Below are 6,693 nucleotides of genomic sequence, written 5' to 3'. Positions count from 1 at the left end.
GGAGACAGATCCAGATCAGGATGTAATCCCCCAATGAGGATTTTTTTTCTTTTTTTAACCCATTTGGTACATGTATATAGTCAAACCTCATTATCTCAAACTCCATGGGACCAAGAATAAACTTTGAGATATCTGAGGATTCGGGATATCCAGGGCAAAATACTTAAAGATTGTGGTTGGGACTTCCAAATCACTTCGACGTTTCCATGGTATTTGAGATATCAGTGTTAGAGATACCGAAGTTCAACTGTATTTTTAGGTCACCTGAGTAAACTCAGGTGACTTATTGCTATTTGTTTTCGTCCGTCGTCGTGCATCGTGCGATGTGAGTTAACATTTGAACATTTTTAGTTTCTTTTCTGAAACCGCTCAACCAATTTCAACCAATTTTGGCATATAGCATCTATGGGTGAAGGGGTACAAAAATTTTGAATTTCATGGACCCTGCCCCCCTGGAGCCTGAGGGGTAGGGCCAAAACCACTAAAATTAATGCAATCTTTAAGAGTCTTCTTCATTACTCCTGGACATCAAGCAGTCAAACTGTTGGCATGATTGTAATAAGGATTGAGCCCTCTACCAGTATTATGAAATTCATAGCCCCAGGTCAGGGGTTCTAGTGCTAGGGTGGGGCACTGTTGAATATATAGTGAAAATGCATTATTTCTTTGAAATTCTTCTACTCTGCTCCTGGGTATTATGCAAACAAATCAAATGCATAGTTATGATGAGGAAGGTTGTCTCTTCCCAAATTGTGAATTTCATGGCCCCTGGGTCAGGGGTTCTGGTATTAGGGTGGGGCTCTATTGATTATATAGTGAAAATGCATTATTTCTTTGAAAATCTCCTCTGCTCCTGGGTATTAAGCTGATGAACTAAGTACATGCACATTGTTATGATGAGGAAGGGGGCCTCGTCCAAAATTGTGAAATTTCATGGCCCCTGGGTCAGGGGTTCTAGTGTTAGGGTCTGGCTCTTATGATTTATATAGTGAAAATGCATTAATTCTTTGAAAATCTTCTTCTCTACCTATAAAAAGAAGATAAACTAGGTGCATGGTTATGATGATCAAGGGTGCCTCTTCCCAAATTGTGAATTTCATGGCCCCTGGGTCAGGGGTTAAGGTGTTAGGGCAGGGCTCTATTGATCATATAGTGAAAATGCATAAATTCTATAAAAATCTTCTCTCCTGTATATAAAGAAGATATATTAGTACAAGGTTATGATGAACAAGGGTGCCTTTTTCCAAAATTGTGAAATTTGTGGCTCCAGGGTGAGGGGTTCTGTGGAAGGGGGGGGGGACTCTATTTATTATATAGTGAAAGTGCATTATTTCTTTGAAAATCTTCATCTCTGCTCCTAGGTATTAAGGAGATAAAACAAATATATAGTTATGATGAGCAAGGGCACCTCTTCCAAAATTGTGAAATTTGTGGCCCCAGGGTCAAGGGTCCTGGTGTTACATTGTAGGGCAGGGCTCTTTTGATTATGTAGTGAAAGTGCATTATTTCTTTGAAAACTACTTCTCTGTCCCTGGGTATTTAGCAGATAAACCAAGTATATACTTATGATGAGCAAGGGCAACTCTTTCAAAATTATGATTATCTTGGCCCCTGGGTCAGGGGCTTTGGTATTAGGGTGGGGCTATATTGAATCTTTAGTGAAAATGGATTATTTCCTTGAAAATCTTATCTGCTCCTAGGCATCTAGGAGGCAAATAGAGTATTTAAAGTTGTAATAAGCAGGGGTGTTTTACCAGATTTTGAAATTCTGTACCCTATGGTCAATTTATTAATTTCTACAGAAAGAAGTTATTCCCCTTTGGTATTCACCTATAATAGTTAATCACTGTAAATAATATAACTTAAAAGGTTAATTGAATAACAGAATGATACAAGAAATTTTATTATATTTAATACAAAAGTACTTTCATAGTTTTTAAAGGTCAGGAAAATTTTTAAATAATAGATAATGGAAAATGGTACAAAAATACCATATCTTTGTACAATAAATCATCTTTAAAGACCAAGAGAGGCCAATGTGAGGGGGAATGAAATGTGCTAACTGATAGTGCTCTAGACCTATTGTTTTGTTTAGTCTGCATGAGGGTAGTAACAAATGGGGGGAAGTACAGGCAAATAAATAGATCAACTTTTAAGATTTGCTATTGAGTACTAAATTAATATTTTGGTGATCCCTTTTCTCTTGCTTTTGGGCAACATAGCTTTATTTATCAGCTTATTTTGTTTAATCTATGGATCATTGCATACTCAGGTGACCGTTAAGGCCCTTGGGCCTCTTGTTAAATTCTTCTCTAGAATCACTTGGCCAATTTCAACCAAAATTAGCATGATCTTTGGGTGGTGGTGGTAGGATTCAAAATTGTTCATATGAAGGGCAATGCTCCCTCCCAACAGAAAATAATTGAGAAAAAAATTAGGGTCATTTAAAAATCTCAAGAATCACTAAGCTTCACTAAGATGAAATGTACATGAAAGCTTCTTTTTGAGTTGTTCGAATCATGGCCCTTGGAGATAGGGTGGGGTCGCAATAGGAGATCAAAGTTTTACCTAGGAATATATAGGAAAAATCTCAAGAAGCACTGGAGCAGAAAAGATAAAACGTGTAAAATCTTTCTCGTAGTAAATTCTAAATTGTTTAAATTATGGTCCCTGGGGATAGGGTGGGGCTACAATAGGGGATTAAGACATTGAAAAAAATCTTCAAAAATCACCTTAAGAAGCACTGGGCCAGACAAAATGACAGGCTCGTTAATTCTACTGAGATTTCTTGTAAACTTGCATTAATTTTGCAAGTTTATATTTATGGAGAAACATTAAAACATATTAAAACATTACTTGATGAGGTTCACAAAATAATTCTTAGATGACTCTCACTTAACACTGAGAAGAAAATGTAATAAAGGAGGATACCACTACAGATAATCAATCATTCTACGATAAATGGACCAATTCAGAGTAAAAAAAACATGAAAAAAATAATTGTTTCAAATAGCAAAATGAACATCATAATTCTCTAAAGGACATATCAGTGAACTTGAAAAGAAAGAATTGTCCACAAATCTGGTATCTTAACTTTTTACAACAATTTCAAGATACCATTGATTTTAAGGTAATGTTACAGAAGTTAATGCTTGATCAAGCCTTATTATTTTTTAAATAAAGCTGAATTTGACCAATTTTTGTTTCTGATGTTCAGTAAAGAACGCTAAAGCATGATTCATGAAGTCTCGCATGAATCCGAATTTAAATTAAATTTTCGGGAAAAATATCATTACGGAAGTTAATTCCCAGCAATAAAAGTTAAAATTCTCTTCAATAGTTAAAATCAAAGTTTGTTTTAGGATATTAAACAAAAGTATGAAGCATTTCGCTCCCAAAATAATAAGAAATTTTATACCTTTAATGCAACTTTCCTGAATTACCTTTAAATTATTAAGAGAGACAACTGTTTTTGTCTAACTCATTTTGTTATGTCGAAAATGTAATCGTCTAAAAAAGCGATCTCACAACTAGAATCGATGATATTAGGTTCCATGGTCACTTTCAGATAAGTTTCAATTCTTTTTGAAATCTGCATTCTATGCGTGAAATTTAAAACAAAATCCTTACGGAAGTTAATTGATTTTAAGCGACATGCTTATGAATTCGCATGAAAGGAGATCCATGCATTTCTTTGCGAGAAGTGGTTTGATTTCTTTTTAGGTCACCTGAGTCACTCAGGTGACCTATTGCTATCCGTTCTCGTCCGTTGGCATGCGTCGTGTGTTAACATTTGATTTCAACCAAATTTGGCATATAGCATCTATGGGTGAAGGGGAACAAAAATTGTGAAATTCATGGTCCCTGCCCCCCTGGGGCCTGAGGGGTGGGGCTAAAACCACCAAAAATAATGCAATCTTTAAAAATCTTCTTCTTTACACCTGGACATCAAGCACTCAAACTGTTGGCATCATTGTAATAAGCATTGAACCCTCTACCAAAATTGTAAAATTCATGGCCCCAGGGTTAGGGGTTCTGGCCCCAGGGTGGGGCTATATAGATCATTTAGTGAAAGTGCATTATTTCTTTGAAAATCTTCTTCTCTACTCCTGGGTGTTAAATAAAGTAACTAAGTACATAGTTATGATGAGCAAGAATGCCTCTTCCAAAATTGTGAAATTCATGGCCCCAGGATCTGGGGTTCTGGTGTAAGGGCGAGGCTCTATTGATTATATAGTGAAAATGCATTAATTCTTTGAAAATCTTCTTCTCTGCTCCTGGGTATTAAATAAAGTATCTAAGTACATAGTTGTGATAAGCAAGAGTGCTTCTACCAAAATTGTGAATTTCACGGCCCCAGGGTCAGGGGTTCTGGTGTTAGGGCGGAGCTCTATTGATTATATAGTGAAAATGCATTATTTTTTTGAAAATCTTCTTCTCTGCTCCTGGGTATTAAATAAAGTAACTAAGTACATAGTTATGATGAGCAAGAGTGCCTCTTCCGAAGTTGTGAATTTCATGGCCCCAGGGTCAGGGGTTCTGGTGTTAGGGTGGGGCTCTATAGATTATATAGTGAAAAAGCATTAATTCTTTGAAAATCTTCTTCTCTGCTCCTGGGTATTAAATAAAGTAACTAAGTACATAGTTATGATGAGCAAAAGTGCCTTTTCAAAAATTGTGAATTTCAAGGCCCCAGGGTCAGGGGCTCTTGTGTTAGGGCGGGGCTCCATTGATTATATAGTGAAAATGCATTAATTCTTTGAAAATCTTCTTCTCTGCTCCTGGGTATTATTTAAACAAACTAAGTGCATGGTTATGATGCATAAGGATGCCTTTTCAAAAATTGTGAATTTCATGGCCCCAGGGTCAGGGGTTCTGGTGTTAGGGCAGGGCTCTATTGATTATATAGTGAAAATGCACTGATTCTTTGAAAATCTTCTTCTCTGCTACTGGAGATTATTTAAACAAACTAAGTGCATGATTATGATAGGCAAGGATGCCTCTTCCAAAATTTTTAAATATATGGCCTCAGTTTTTGGGGTTCTTGAGGAGGGGGGGGGGGGGGCTCTATTACTTATATAGTGAAAAAGCATTAATTCTATTAATAAATCATTAATGAATCCTGTCTGCTCCTTAGTGTTGAGCTGATAAATAAATTGCTTAGCCATGATGAAAATGGGAGCTTCGAACAGAATTTTTTAATCTTGTGGTCCTAGGGTCAGGGGTTCTGGCATAACGAGGGGGGGTGGGGGCTTTTGATAATATAGTGGAAAAGTGTTAATTCTTTGAAGTCCATAGTTATGTTGAAGAGGGTAACTCTTCCAAATTTGTAAATTTCTTGACCCTTGGTCTTGGGTTCTGGTGTTAGGGTAAGGCTTTTTTGAATCTGTAATGAAAATGCATTGTACCTGTGAAATTCTTCTCTGCTTCTGGGCATATCGGAAGCAAACTGAGTGAAAGTTTAAATGATATAAGTAAGCGTATTTCTATCAGATTTTTGAACATCTGGACCATTTGTCTAAGCATTCTTGTCCTGGGCAGGGCTCTATTAATTTTTATTCTACTGAGAGAAGTTATTCCCCTTTGCCATTCACCTTTGATAATTAATCACTCTAAATAATGTATTTGAAAGGTTAATAGAATAAGATAATTATGCAAGAATGTTTATCATATAATTCAAAAAGTACTTTCTTAGTTTTAATAATCAGGTAGACCTGTAAGTAATAGATAAGTAAAAATGAGACAAAAATAACTTTTCTTATTAAAAGTTCTTCAAAGACCATAAGAGAGGTCAATGCTAGAGGTCTTAATATGGGTTTAAAAATGGTACAGAAGCACTAATAGTTTGTTAATAGTCTGCATGGTGATAGTGTTAGGTGGGGGACAGATTAGAACTTAATTTATGAGTTGATACTGAATACTAGACTAATTATTTTGTTGATCCTGATCTTCCTACTTCTCTTGATTTAGGGCAACAAAGCTTCATCTATCAGTGTATTTAACTTTTCACGCTTTTCAACGTCACATTATGTTCATATAAAAACTTGAATTGCATATATATCAGTGAATATTTACAAAACCATGTGTGTATGTTAAGTCTTAGAGTTGAAATCGACTTTTAAATTTATAGTTATGATATTACAATGGTAAATTTGTAAGCGACATAAAAAATTCTTAATAGGTCGTGTTTTTGTAGAATGACTGAACATATTTTCATTTTATGACCTCAAGCTTTTTCTGCAGGTAACTTAATTTTTTGATTGACAGTAACAGTACAAGCCAGTTCAATATTTGAGTGAGAATTGAAATCTATTTACGTCCAACCTTGAGGTAAATTGCAGGTCTCATCAAGTTTCACTGAAATCTCTACTACATTCCATTCAAGGAGCATTCAAGCATTCAAGGATCTTTCACACAAAAAACAAGTACAGGTATGTACAGAGACTACACATATTAATTTGAAATTTTCTTGCCATTTAAGCTATTCAAGTTCTATTTCTCAAAGGTAAGCCAAGATATTACGACAGAAGAGGTTATAAATTTCAATCATTTATTGAAAAATTCAGTCTGACTATGAAACAGAACATTCCCAGTTGCTTGCATATAGTTCAGATAACTTTATGTTAATTCACCATGCAAAACAGTTTCTAAAGGTAAATGCTTAAGGCATTTAAATGTTGATTTTAAATGTAG

The sequence above is a fragment of the Saccostrea echinata genome, unplaced genomic scaffold (genome assembly GCF_033153115.1).
Source record: "Saccostrea echinata isolate AGI-Se365-2 ecotype Australia unplaced genomic scaffold, CSIRO_AGI_Sech_v1 ptg000001l, whole genome shotgun sequence".
Classification (NCBI taxonomy): domain Eukaryota; kingdom Metazoa; phylum Mollusca; class Bivalvia; order Ostreida; family Ostreidae; genus Saccostrea; species Saccostrea echinata.
Note: the sequence above shows the minus strand (reverse complement) of the source record.